Raw genomic sequence first — 15,653 nt, 5'->3', positions numbered from 1 at the left:
ATATTTATTTTTCAATAAATTGTAAAGAATTAGTGCAATAAAATTATCAATTAATTAATTAATTATATTTATAGTTTGTTAATGATCATTATGATTAATATAAAATGAATTTATTTTTATGTATAATTGTAATTAATTTATCATTGATTAATTAGAATTCTTTAGTTGTTTTATTAATTAATCATAATTATATAAATTCATCATATTGATCCCATCAAATTATGTAATCATGTAAAATTAATTATAAATTTTTTATTTTACAAATATTTGTAATTAATAATTTAATTAATATTATTATTTGATCGTTAAATAATTAAATTTTCTCAAAACTTTGAATTGAATTTATTGTTTATCAATTAATCTATTAAAAATTTACAAAGTTTTCATGATTAATTTTGTAAATTAAATACAAAAATAATTTATTCCTGTAAAATCTTGATAACATTTTCATGCACAACCAAACAAAGTCATCCTTGATTCTCATCAATCTTATTCCTAGGTATCAATTTAAACTCTAAACTTGTATCAATTTACACTTTCTTTTATATTTAATTTGAAAAATATCATACAAAACATTTAGGCCCATTTGTTAACCATAAGTTTTTTTTGTTTTTGTTTTTTAAAATGAAGCTTATTTCATCCACATTCCTTACAATTATTTGCATCTTTAAGTACAATGGTTGAATTCTTAGCTAAATTAAAAAAAAAAAAAAAAAAAAAAAAAAAAAGAGAAAAACTTTTTGAAAGCTACTTTTTTTAATTCTCAAAATTTGGCTTTGTATTTTAAACCATTCGTGAAAAGTAAATAGCAAAGAAAGAAATTTGGAGGTAAAAATAGTGTTTAGATGCTTAATTTTCAAAAATTAAAACACAAATTTTTTACCAAACGATACCTTAATCTTTTCAATTAAACTTATAAATGATTATAAGTGAATTGGTTTAAAACTTTTGTTAGGATTATATTTGAGAATTATCAATGTGTAAATTCTTATACGTAAATAGATTTTTACAAATGTCGATTTAGTAAGATTAAGATTATAATTTGATGGACAATTTTCAAATAAATCTTAATTTAGATTCTAAATTGATTTGGTTACGTAAGTTTAAAAATCTAATTGATTAAATTACAAGTCTCACACCATATTTATCGAAATAAAACATAATGGAGGGTTCAAATTGATACACTTATGAAAGTTCATGATTTAAATTGATAAACATATGAAAGTTCAAAGTTTAAATTGATATAATGATTAATTTAGAATTTAAATGGATACAACCCACAAAAATCGGGAAAATTAAAAGGATATTGTCCTTTTAGAAACTATTTAGGAAAATATTGTTGTTTTCAAACTATTTGTAAAAATATTGTTGTTTTTTTTTTAAATAAGTCGAGAGTTGAAAATTCGACCTAGATAGGTCGAATTTTGAACCCTCGACCTTCCTTTCACTTGTACGTCAAACTTTGAACCCCGACCTTGCCCTTCCTAACATTATTATTGAGTCTGTTTAATTATTATTCCGGAGACATTCATCTATCAAAAGATTGTATTTCTAAATTTTCATAAGGTCCTCCTGGAATTCCTTCCAAAGCTTGTTGAATAATTTTTACGGATTCTGTCATCTCAGCAAGTCTGACTAAATAACGAGCTAATGAATCTCCTTATTTTTGTCACTGAACTTCCCAATCAAATTCGAGAGTGAAATTATGAGAGAGAGCGAGAGTTTGAGAGAGCGAGATTTTGAGCGAGAGCGAGAGCAAGAGCGAAATAGCGAGATTTTGATAGAGAACGAGAATACTGTACAAATTTTCCTTTTTTTTCTTTTTAATTATTACACATTCCACCTTCTTCTTTCTAATTTTTTTTTTTTAATTTTTCATTTTCTAAAAATATTTTATTGTTTTATTTAAACTCTAAAAAGAATAAATTAAAAAAATAATAACTCATAAAAATAAAAAAATGTAAATTAAATATCTCATTTATATAAAAATAATTACAAAAATCAATGTGTCCCACAAGGTGGACGTCGTCGATTTCGAGCTGGTTGTCGTCGTCGACTTCGAACTTGAGGTTGCTCGGGTTCTTCTTGATGTTGCTCTGGTATCTCTGCAGGCGCTTCATAATATAAATATTCATTATGCTCTCCACGACTCCGACCATGTCCATGCACGTATGAAGACGAAGGACTAGCCTTTGAGTCATAATGTCCTGAACCAAATGTTGGCATCATCATCATTGGACTAACATAATTAGTTTGACTCTGTGTCTGCGTCATATGGGGCAACTCTTCCACATTATGTACAACCTCATCAAACTCATCCTCTTCCCGAACAGGTCCTTTACGTCTAGGAGCTGGTGGAGGAATAATAGGTATATCGTACATATAATGAATTTCCTTCATATAGCTTTGGTTGTCACTACATATAGCAAGAACCTGGTTCGGATCATTTGCAACCTCACGGAATCTATTGTTGTTCGATCTCTATGAATTATAAAAAAATTAGACAATATTTAAAATAAATTTAAATTTAAAAAAAATAGATAATATTCATTCACTTACCAGATGACCCACAGCTACTTCCGAACGAGTGACGTAGCGCCTTGTAATATTATTATACCAATGAATATATTCTGAAGTGACATCTGTGTCAAACTGTTCAAGAGAAACCCCCATTACAATAAACCTTGCACGATAGTGCCATCGCACTACCAAATGTGCAACTTTTTCGGACAACTCTCCAGTCCTTAGGTCAATATCATGCAGTACGGGTTTGATATTACAAGGCGATGGGACATCTTACAGAAAACCGAATTGTCTCATCACCCTGTCAGGAAGATGCCACTCACCAATGTGAAAACATATGAGAGGACTCATCATCCTTCATATATTTTGACCATTCGTACAAAAATTAGGCAAAGTATGCACAATAATTTTGTACGGCTCCCAAATAACCTGAAACACAAAATATTATATTAGAGAATATTAAAGACAATACAATAAAAATGTGAATAAAACAATCAATTAGGTTTAGTGTAATGTACTTGTTCAAATTGAAGCAGATCAAACATGTATCTATACTGGTTGACTACATGTGTGGCTGTCCTAGTCACACAAATTTTATCTCTCCACCTAAATTTTTAAATTGATAATTTAGAATTTAAATTAACTGGATCATTGATATAAAAATTAAATTGAATTAAAACAACATACCGAGAACTGTAGGCTCATCCAACTAACTGAGCGTCATTAACATGATGTAGCTGTGGAGCCATTGTTGGAAATCGCTCCCAAGCCCATAGTTGCAAAAGTATGAGAGGCCCAGCTATCTCTCGAACCTCAGGTCTTGTTGCTTTGCATAGTTGTCTATACAACCATGCCAAGCATGCTCCACCCCATGAATATCGCCCCGTATCATGGAGGTTAGCTAACAGTGGCAGGAACATCAAGTGAACAAAATGACTTGATTTATCTGAAAACAGACTTCCACCCATCATTTGTAATATATATGCTCGCGTATATCTTATGACAGTTTTCTTATCTGCATCATCTGTGAGCTCACGAAATTGTGTTCCTAACAATATTAAACTTAACATCGATTCTTTAATCTTGTCGGCAGGTGAGGTCGCACCGAGGTTATATGAGCAAGAGCATTTATAGGCAACATTCGAGCTCCTTTGAGGACTCCATTTATACACTCTGATAGATTTGTCGTCATCCACCCATATCTGAATCCTCCATCATGTGCTTGAGTCCATTGCTCTAAACTAATGTTGTCAAAAAAACTTAGACAGCTCTGATTTATTCCTTTGATATCTTCAATTGCTTTGTTGAACTTTTGAATTTGAAACTGACACCCGACACGATAAACATAATTTTTCAATGAATTAAATTTATACTTTTTATTGAAGTTGCCGACGATATGTCGTAAGCAGAAACGATGGTGACATTTTGGTCCCGTCCAACCATTTGCTAGGTTGTTCACTGCTGCAATTATACCAGCATGTCGATATGAAATTAAACACACCTCTTCGTGTGTTACAATTTCTCTAAGGTGTTTTATACTTAGTGATCTCGAACAAGCCATCATACCGAGTGGTACTGTTCATGTAACAAGTGGCAAGCATTCGGCATTCCATGCTCTTTTTCCCTTTTTTTATATATATTTCTATTATATTTCTTTTTTTTTAGTATAATAATCTAATATATTCAATATATTCAATTTATTGTCTAATGATTATTCAATTATAGTATAATAATCTAATATATTCAATTTGTTGTCTAATGATTATTCAGTTATAGTATAATAATCTAATATATTCAATTTGTTGTCTAATGATTATTCAATTATAGTATAATAATCTAATATATTCAATTTTTTGTCTAATGATTATTCAATTATAGTATAATAATCTAATATATTCAATTATAGTCTAATGATTATTCAATTATAGTCTAATGATTATTCAATTATAGTATGATTATTAGCTCTTTTTTCTCTTTTTTTTATATATATTTCTATGGAAAGTTCAAATAAAGTGAAGACTCTCGCTCTCTCCTAAGATCTTGCTCTCTCACTTTCACTCTCGCTCTCTCCTAAGATCTCGCTCTTGCTCTCTCTTAAGATCTCGCTCTCTCTCAATATCTTGCTCTCTCTGTTATTGTTGTTATTTTTCCATTAATGATTACTAACTTTCATTTCTTCTAGAACAATCACAAACACTTTTTTGATTATGGATCTACTACCAAAAACTCAATGTGTAATCTTAGCATTCAATGTGTATTCTTGAATAATCTCATTTTTCAATTATTCAACCATTTCATTTTACCAAGTTCAATGTTAGTCAGATTAGTCAATATAAACTGAATCTCGCTCTCTCCAACATTCTCGCTTTGAATCTCGCTCTCTCATAAAATCTCGCTTTGAATCTCGCTCTCTCCTACTATCTCGCTTTGAATCTCGCTCTCTCCTACTATCTCGCTTTGAATCTCGCACTCTCTTTAATCTGCTTCAGCCCACTTATCTCCTTAATCGCTTTGAAGTTTCGATATGTGTGTAATCTTAGACAACCTAATATACAAAATTTTGTTCGTAGACAAAGCTAATTCGGAATTGTCTTTCATTCCAAGGCATAACTTGTATCCATGCGCTTCATATTCGCCTGGAGTTCGCTCCCAGAAATATAGCCATCCCCACCCCCTCACGTCAATCCCATAAGCCTCCATCTAATTCGAAATGATAAAAAATGCATAGTTTGTTAGAAGCAGCTCGAGTACACAAATACATATAGTATACCATCTCATTACTTTATTTCCTTTATGAGGGAAAAAGAAAAGTAATAAACCTGCAATCTCGAGGGTGGATGTGTGTCGAAACTTCAACCTTCGACAACCTAAGCGAGATTCACGAGATTTCCCTTGTCGAGGGTTAAAGTTTCGGCCTATATATTGTTTCCAAGTTTTTCTTTGTTCGTCGAGTTCTCAACGTTCGACCTCCATATTAATCGAGTTATCAACGTTCGACCTCTAGCCTCGAACTCCCAAAACAACAATATTTCTCTAATAAGTTTCAAAAGAACAATATTTCTCTAATAAGTTTTGAAAACAACAATATTAATATTAAAGGTCCCACAAAAATCAGGGTTTGATTTTAAATTGAATATAGTTATTAGTTTAGGATTTAAATTAATATGCAACCTCCAAAGTGTAGAAGTATAAATTGATATTTGCAGTAAAAAAATATTTAAAGCAAAACTTAGGTCTATCACAACTTTACAGCCTAGCCACGTGTTTCTCTCTCTTTTTTCTTCTTCTATCTACTTTTCTATATGTTTGATTTTTTTTTTTAGAAGCCTCGTTTTGATTAATTTCTACAATAATGTTGGATGTTTCTCAAATCTCTATTATATTTCAATTAGGAAAAAGTGCCCTTCAAAAAATGCATTTTCTATCAATTTCCCTAATATAAAAGAAGCTTACTGTTAGCATCGAAAATGTGCTACTTTCCCTAGCTTAATTCAGGTTCATTCTAGGATTTTACATGTTTATTCTATGATTTTTGTAGACATTGAGCAACTCAGGGGTATTGCCCATTGAAGCTAAAACAGGACGAAAATGAACCAAAACAAAACTTTGAAGCATCAACTTTGAAAAGAAGAGAAGAAATTACGATTCTACCCCTAAGCACTTCGACATCAGTGCTTTTTATGTATACAATTTTTGCCCAATTTTATATCATTCAACCGGGGTTTTCAGCCCCCATTTGATCTTCTCCTCTCTTCTTCTCTCCTCTCTTTATTCTTGGTGTATTTGTGAATGGATCAAATCACAACGGAAGCGTGTGATCATGTTCTTTAATTTCTTGATAGAATTAAAAATACAAAAACTAGAAGAAAAGGTTAAGCATCATATACCTTTGTCGATCCACAATTGCAGCAAAATCTTCTCCTCAAACTGATAGTTTTCTCCTTAAAGTCTTCCTTTTCCACGAGATCTTCCTTACTATAACTCTAGCAAGGATCTGGTTTATGAGAATGGCTAGCAAAGATCTGGTTTGTGGGAACGACTTTTGAAAGATAAGAGGGAATGAGAAAGGAGAATTTCCAAATAACTATTTTCTAAAAATTTGGGAATTTTCTTGGAGAGAAATCTCTAAAGAATAACTATAGAGATTATGTTGTAGAGTATGTTCCACAAGGGCTCCCTAGGTCCCTATTTATAGAATTTTACAAGGATACTCCTAATATTATCCAATTTTAATAAATATTTACCCAATTAATATCTCATATTAAAAGATTTTAAATATTTATTCTCTGCATTATCTCTTTAATTTGAATCTCATCCAAATTAAATAATTAATTATTTGACTCATATTCAAATAAATTTATTCTGTCATTATCTATTGAATTTGAATCTTATTAAAATAAAATAATTTATTTATTTGATTCCCATTCAAATAAATTAATTCTCCATATTATAAAGTATTTTTGGTAAAAGAAACAATTCATTGATAAGTATAAGGGGAGACCCCGAGCAAAGATATTACAATAGAGATCACTAATTACTAACTAAAAAAGATAAACTGAAGTGAGTGAAAGGGTGCTTAATGTTGGGAATGTCCTAAAACTCACACTTTGTAATTGTGAAAACATATTCTATTTATCAATAAAAATATTGTTGAAGCATTTATTCAATAAAAGTGATATTGAAATTGCATTATGTCATAAAAATCCAATAAACGAATCCATGACTATAGTATTAATATTGTAACTTTATGTAGAGACATAAAAGAATATCAAGTTATAGTATATAGCCGAAAAGGTCTATAAGTATATAGATGAGATTGGGTACCTCGTCCTGGGGACACTATGGATGCGGTCTACTTTGTATAATGATACAAACGACATGATCCCGAAATCATTCATGTGGAGACATGCAAGTAGGGGCATCCTTTGCAAAAGCGTTTTGCATAAGACCGGACCACGAAATAGTCACTTTTTTTTATAATAACCGTTTACTATTAAAACTGACTATTTCAATTCAATGACCTAAGGTAATTCGATCTTAATCCTGAGCTAACTATGAACTCCTGTTTATTCGGAATTATCCTTTGATCTACATAGGTGAGAGTAGTTCAACAACACTGCTCAACAAGTCTCCCTTTTGGGGGTAAGACTGGATAGATAGCAGAGGACATAGTCTTGCAAGATGAAATTCACTCCTACCCGTTTTAAGGTTAGAAGATACGTTGTTCCCTTAAGTACTGATTCCTGGTCATGAACAAATGGGCACCGCCCTTTCATGGTTGAGAGGGACATGAGTTATAAGTTATACTATAAATCAATTATTCAACAGAGGATCAGTGGGAGCTAAAAGAGCAAGATGTATTTATAGGGGTAAAACAGTAATTTTAACCTAGCTGTAAATACGAACGACATGTGAAGGATCAACTTACTGATTATGGTTAAATCAAGTGGAGAGAAATATATCTACAGTAAAGAGAGTGCAACCATTGAGCTATAGTAGTATGTCTCGGTGGTTAACGAATGTTGATTAATTCTGTTTAAAGAGTTTAGCCAATTAATCTCAAATCGTTGGAGCTCATGATCTGTAGGTCCATAAGATCCCTCTACTAGCTTGTAAAACATTACACCTTGGATTAGAAAATTGAGCAAATTTGAAGTGTTTAAATTTGAAATTAGGGTTTGAATTTGAAGTGTTCAAATTCAATTTTAGGGTTTGAATAATTATATTCGATATAATTAAATGTTTAATTTTATCACAATTAAACGTATTTAGAGAGTTCAAAAATATTTAAATGTTGATTTAAATATTGGTTACATGAATAGGATTAATGTTTAAATTAGGTGTTTTATTAATTTAATAAGTGATATTTTATTATTATTATTTAATTAATTAAATTTATTTTATTAATTATTTAATTATAATTTTGGAAATTTAATTTTAGCTTAATTTAATCAAATTAAAAATCTTAATTAAACTATTTTTATTTGAAATTGGTTATAATGGAAATATCCAACATTTCATGTTGGTAGTGGAGTTTTCCACATTCTAACACCTTGTCCACTCACTTAGTGCTAATTGAGGTGTTAATTGACTAAATGTATGAGTGCTTGCATGTTTAAACTTGTTAAATACTTCATCTTTTAGAAGTTTGAAGCCCACACAATCTATTTTTTTCTGAGATTTTCAAGCATAAATTTTTTGGCTTCACAAATTGCTCGTAAATACAGCTGGGCCAAAATTAATAGTGCGATGACCCTTCACAAATTACTTGTAAGTACAACTTGGCCAAATTTACTGTTTTGCCCTTATAGTTACATCTAGCTCCTTGAGTACCACTAATCCCTCTAATGAATAATAAGTCATAATCAAACTATGACCATACCTCTCTCAAGCTAAGAGAAGGTGTAGCGCCACATTGTTCAAGCCCCAGAATCAGAGCAATTTATCTACTTACCCAAACGTCAGGGAAGAAGTGAATTTCGTCTTGTGTAGCTGTTCCCAGCTTTCCAATCAGACGAATCCCCGAAATGGTAGGCTTATTGAGTCGACGATCTGGTTACTCTCACATATACAAATCAAAGGACCGCCTTCATAAGCAAGAGTTCACAACTCACTCTGGATTTAGGTCATGTCACCTATGGTTATCCTAGTGAAATGTAAGTCTCTATTATGAACGGTGTTATATAATGAGACTAATCATTTCATGGTCCAGTCTTATACAAACCCCTTTATATAGAATACCCCCGCTCACATGTCTCCACATGAATGATCAAGATTAGATCATTTGTAGTACTTTACAACAATTGTAACACCTATAAAATGGGTCGTTTGGTAATGTCACCAGGATAAGGTACCTAGCCTTATCCATCTACTACAGACCATTTAGGTTATCACTTAAACATGATCCATATGTATGTCTCTACATACATGTTTAAGCTACAGAAGATGACCTTGAATGTTAGTTTATTAGTTTGTGGGTTAATGCTACTAAATGTCGAATAAAACATCTCATATTTTATTAAATAAATAAAATGTTTGTACCTTGCAATTACAAACTACAAGACCCACGAGATTTAAGACATCAACTCCAATAATCTCCCACTTGTCATAAAGCTAGTGGGTGTACAATATAAAAGTCATACTAATATAAAAGTACACATAAAACAATAAACTAGGGCATAATACACGCCTAGTATAAAATCTCCCACTTGCCATAGACTAAATGTGGCTTGTCCCTTAGACCCATACTCTACAAGTGACCCTCAACACACTTTAGCCGTGAGGGCCTTTGTAAATGGTTCAGAAATATTGTGCTCCGAAGCTATCTGCGTGATGATCACGTCCCCTCAATGCACAATCTCTCGAATGAGATGATACTTTCGCTCTATGTCCTTCCTACGCTTGTGACTGGGGCTCTCGGGAGTTAGCCACACCACTTTTATCACAATAAAGAATGATAGGCCTACATATCTGGAACCATTTCCAGATCAGTCAAAAATTTCCTGAGCCACACAACTTCATTAGTAACTTCACAAGCTGCCACATACTCAGCCTCCATAATGAAGTCATCAAGACACCGCTGTTTGGTGCTCTTCCAGACTACTGCCCCTCAGTTAAGAGTGAACACTGTTCCTGATGTGGATTTCCTAGAACCTTTGTCAGTCTGGAAATCAGAGTCTGTGTATCATGTAAGGATTGGATCCTTAGAACCATACATGTGCATGTAGTCCTTCGTTCTCCGTAGATATTTGTGGATGTTCTTAACGACAATCTAGTGATCAAATCCTAAATTAGACTGATATCTACTGACTATCCCCACTATATAGCAGATGTTAGGTCTAGTGCATAACATCGCATACATCAGGCTACCAACAGCTGATGTATAAGTGATCTGTCTCATTTTCTCAACTTTTTGAGGTGTCATAGGGCTAATGTATAGGTGATCTGTCTCATTTTCTCAACTTCTTGAAGTGTCACAGGGTACTGTTTTTTAGACAATATAACTTCATGCCTGAAAGGGAGTAAACCTCTATTGGAGTTCTGCGTCTAAAACTTGACAAGCATCTTGTCAATGTATGATGCCTGAGACAGGGCTAGTGTTTCATTCTTTCAATCTCTAAAGATCTAAATGCCCATAACAAATTGCACCTCTCCTAAATCTTTCATATGAAATTGGGTTGCTAACCAATTCTTAATTTCAGTCAATAGACCTACATCTTCCCAATAAGTAGGATATTGTATACATATAGTACTAGAAAAGCTACTAAATTGTTGATGATTCTCTTGTATACACAAGGCTCATCAAAATTTTTTTATCAAAGGCATAAAATTTGATCGCAATATCAAATTTTATATTCCAAGTACGAGAAACTTGCTTCAATCCATAAATCGACCGATTAAGCTTGCAAACCTTTTGCTCTTGACCTTGGGTTATAAATCCCTCAAGCTACTCTAAATAAATGGTCTCCTCAAGATTGCCATTCAGAAAAGTAATCTTGACGTCCATTTTCCAAATCTCCTAGTCATAATATGACGCAATAGACAGGTAGATCCAGATAGACTTTAACATCGCAACAGGTGAGAAAGTGATCTTCAGGAAATTGCTCGTAAACCAAATTGACTATGTCTGCATACCAGGGCAATTCTTCAACATGGAATAGCTGCTCATCCAGTAACACTGCACTCACCTCATACTCATTGCGGTCAACCTCAGGATTTTCTAGTCTAGACAAGTGATCCGCAACTTGGTTCTCCATCCCCTTCCGGTCAATTATTTCTATATCAAATTCTTGAAGGAGGAGAACCCATCTGATCAACCTCGGCTTTACGTCCTTCTTTGTCATTAAGTATTTTATTATCGAGTGATCAATATGGATGAGTACCCTTGTTCCTAATAGATATGCTCAAAATTTGTCCAATGCAAAAATTATCGCCAAAAGCTCTTTCTCTCTGGTGGTGTAATTTTTCTGAGCAGGATTTAATGTTTTACTCGAATATGCGATAGGATTCACGATTGTTTTTCTCTTTTGTGCCAAAGCTACTCCGATCGCATACCCGCTTGCATCGCACATAATTTCAAAAGGAAGTGTCCAGTCAGGTGCAATTAGTACGGGTGCGGTAATCAGCGCATTCTTCAAAACTTGAAATGCATTGAGGCAGTTGTTGTCAAAATCAAATTTTCTGTCAGCCTCTAACAACGCACCCAATGGTCGTGCTATTTTGGAAAAGTCTTTGAAAAAGTGTTTGTAGAATCCAGCGTGTCCCAAAAAGCTTCGTACAACCTTCACGCTTGTTAGAGGTGGAAGTTTTTCAATTGCATCGATTTTTGCTTTGTCCACCTCTAACCCATCCTGGGAAACCTTGTGCCCCAACACTATGCCCTCATTCACCATAAAATGGCATTTTTCCCAGTTAAGCAGCAGATTCGTCTCTTCGCATCTCTTCAGTATCTTCTCCAAGTTGGCTAGATAGACTTCATAGGTGTTCCCATAAACAGAGAAGTCGTCCATAAATATTTCAACAGAGTCCTCGAGATAATCTGAAAAGATGGCCATCATACACCTTTGGAACGTGCTTGGCGCATTGCAGAGGCCAAATGGCATGCGGCGAAAAGCAAAGGTCCCATATGGGCAGGTGAATGTGGTATTGTCTTGGTCTTCTGGAGCTATCATAATCTGGTTGTACTCGACATAACCATCCAGAAAGCAATAAAAGTCATTTCCAGCTAGACGATCTAGCATTTGATCAATGAACGGTAGAGGAAAATGATCTTTCTTTGTGCCACGTTCAGCTTTCGGTAATCCATGTAAATGCGCCACCCAGTGACGGTCCTTTGCAGTATTAATTCATTGTTTTCATTCAGGACTATCGTCATGCCGCCCTTTTTCGGCACACACTGCATGGGGCTGACCCACGTGCTATCTGCTATAGGATAGATAATGCCCGCATTTAACCATTTAATGATCTCCTTTTTAACGACCTCTTTCATCGCAGGGTTGAGTCTCATTGATGTTCGATCGTTGCTTTGTGGTCCTCTTCAAGACGAATGCGGTGTATACAGTACGCTGGGCTAATTCCACTAATGTCAGCGAGCGTCCAACCAATTGCTTGCACATGTTTTCTTAGAATGCTCATCAATGCATTCTACTGGTCTTCGTTGAGCTCAGAGGAAATAATAACTGGCAGCTTCTCATTCTACCCCAAAAATGCGTACTTTAAATGATTCGGCAGGGTCTTTAATTCCAATGTTGGTGGTTCTACTAGGGATGGTTGCGTTGTTTTTCTTTCTTCTTTTTCTGTTGGCTCTTCTACTTGATTTTCGATCATTTGTTCTTCCTTGCTTGTTTTTGTTGTGATCGCATTACAGGCAGCAACAGATGCACTGGCATTCTCTTCTTCATTCTTTTCATCAAACTTTTCTTCTTCAATCACATTCTGGTCACCATCTGAGTCATGCAGGTCTTCTTCATCCGGAAACTTCATGGCACAAATTATGTTGAACTTGAGCTTCTGTCCGTTGATGCTCAAAATGATTTCCCTTTTATGCACATAATCTAAGCACGACCTGTTGATAAAAAAGGTCGCCTCAGAATGATGGGCACATCTTTGTCGGCCTCGTAGTCCAAAATGATGAAGTTGGCTGGTAGGATAAATTTGTCAATGGTTATCAGCACGTCCTTCACCTTTTCCTCTGGATGCACTAGAGATCTATCGGCCAGTTGGAGGGTCACCGTTGTGGGCACCAGTTACCCCACATTCAACTGCCTAAAAATTGACAGAGGCATCAAATTTATGATGGCTCCCAGGTCACACAAGGCTTGCCCGATGTACAATCATCCTATGGAGCAAGGAATAGTAAAGCTTCCAAGATCGCTCATCTTCGGTGGAATGATTGATTTCAAACTTTGCGTTAACGCCATCATGGCAAACTTACCAGCTCTCCTCTTCTTAGTTACCATATCCTTCAGAAACTTTGCGTAGACAGGAATCTCCTTAATCGCTTCACTGAAAGGAATATTAATATGTAATTGCTTTAACATAGACAGAAAGCATTGGTACTGTACCTCTTCGTTCTTTTTCTTCCTTAGTCTCTGTGGGAAAGGGGGTAACTGCACTTAAACGGTCCCCGTCTAAGTTGGCTTTGAGGTCGAAGCAACCTCTGGTTCTACTTCTTCTTTTTCTCTTTCTTCTTCTTGCGTCACTGCAATTTCAGGTTCAGCCGCAATGAAAGCTGTCCGACTAAGCTTCTTCTTTTCTCCCTCCACAGTCTTCTCACTTCGCTATGTCATAACCTGACATTGCTCTTTACCTGATCCCCCCGGGTTGTGTGGGAGTTCTGTTGAACTCAACAAAGCCCCATGTGGTCAACTCTTCAGCTCACTCGCAATCTGACCCATCTGTAATTCTAGATTGCGAATGGATGCATACCAGATGCTGCTCAACAACGCATATTGACACAATGCCATGATTCACCATATGGTGGGCACTTTGGAGGACAACGCACTGCAGCCAAAGTTTTGCAAAGTGGATTCTTTTGGCCTTCATTATTCAAGGATGCGGCTGACTACGCAATGAATGTGATCGGTGTCAACGCATAGGCAACATTTCATGGAAGAACGCAATGCCAATGAACACTATCTTGGAGCTGAAACTATTTGATGTATGGGGGATTGATTTCATGGGACCAGTCCCTCCTTCCAACGGTAAGCACTATATTTTATTAGCCGTCGACTATGTCTCCAAGTGGGTAAAGGCAAAGCATGTGCCACAAGTGATGCGGCGGTAGTCTCTCAATTCCTGAAGAAAAATATTTTCACTCGTTTTGGCACTCCCCGTGCCATCATAAGTAATGAAGGATCACACTTTGTCAATCACAATATCAAGGAGCTGTTGTGCAAGTACAATATCCTCCACAAAGTGGCCACCACATACCATTCGCAAACGAATGGTCAAGCTAAAGTGTCTAATCGAGAAATTAAATTGATACTTGAGAAGGTAGTAAAGCCTTCATAGAAAGATTGGGCAACAAAGCTTGACGATACATTGTGGGCATACCAGATCACATTTAAAACACCCATAGGTATGTCCCCCTATGTGTTGGTATTTGGTAAGGTGTGTCACTTGCCTTTGGAGCTGGAATATAAGACACTGTGGGCGGTAAAGAAGTTGAATTTTGATTTGAAGAAGGTAGGGGAAGTGCGAAAAATGCAACTGGTTGAGTTAGAAGAATGGAGGAACAACGCATATGAAAATGCGAAGATTTATAAAGAGCACACCAAGCGCTGGCATGATCAACACATATGCAGTAAGAACCTCCAAGTCGGGCAAAAAATCTTGCTTTTCAATTCACATCTGCGACTCTTCCCGAGAAAGCTAAAGTCACGTTGGTCCGGACCATTCATAATTTGACAAGTACTTCCGCATGGCGTGGTGGAATTATCAAATGATGACAGAACCAACATATTCAAAGTCAATGGACAGTGAGTAAAGGCATAGCATGGAGAAGACTGGCATCGCCAAGTCGACTCCATGGAACTAAGAGACTTTGAATGAAGAAGGAAGTAAGTGGTCCATGCGTTATCAAATGATCGCAACTTATCAGGGACACAGGTTTTGGTAAACCTCAAGTCTTCAACTCTTTTCTCTACTACTCGGAATTTTCACTATCTTTTCAATTTTGATTTATCCTTATTTTACTATCACTATCATTATTATATATATATAAAAAAAATTGCAATATTGATTTTTATTTTGTTTAAAATAATTTGACCCTCTCTTTGTTTTTCTTACAACGATTGAGGCGCTGGATTGCGGAGATGTTATGCGAAGAAGCACTTATCTTATTCCATCACCGCATCCCAAAGAAGAGAGATCACCACAAAGATGGATGCATCAATACAATGCGGGCGACAACGCAAAATTTGGGGTTGTACTCTTTCTTATCTTTATTTCCAATTTTGTGCTATCACATTGCATTTTAGTCTTCAAAGTTTTATCACCGCATCCTCTTTAATCACCACAATCATTTGACATAGATAAATTTAGTGAGTCACCGCATTCAGTTTCTTATCCAAGTATGATTTCAATGATGAAAAATATGCTTCTATTTCTTTCGTATATACTAGAGTCAA

General features: G+C 34.9%; 1 pseudogene; it reads right to left on the bottom strand.

The window, feature by feature from the left end:
* Window positions 1-2,001: 2,001 nt before the first annotated feature.
* LOC150033241 (uncharacterized) lies at window positions 2,002-3,068 on the bottom strand (annotated as a pseudogene).
* Between the last annotated feature and the right edge of the window lie 12,585 nt (window positions 3,069-15,653).

Source organism: Benincasa hispida, chromosome 10 (assembly GCF_027475165.1).
Source record: "Benincasa hispida cultivar pf3 chromosome 10, pf3_genome.v1.1, whole genome shotgun sequence".
Lineage (NCBI taxonomy): Eukaryota > Viridiplantae > Streptophyta > Magnoliopsida > Cucurbitales > Cucurbitaceae > Benincasa > Benincasa hispida.
Note: the sequence above shows the minus strand (reverse complement) of the source record. Positions and strands in the feature narration are given on the sequence as shown.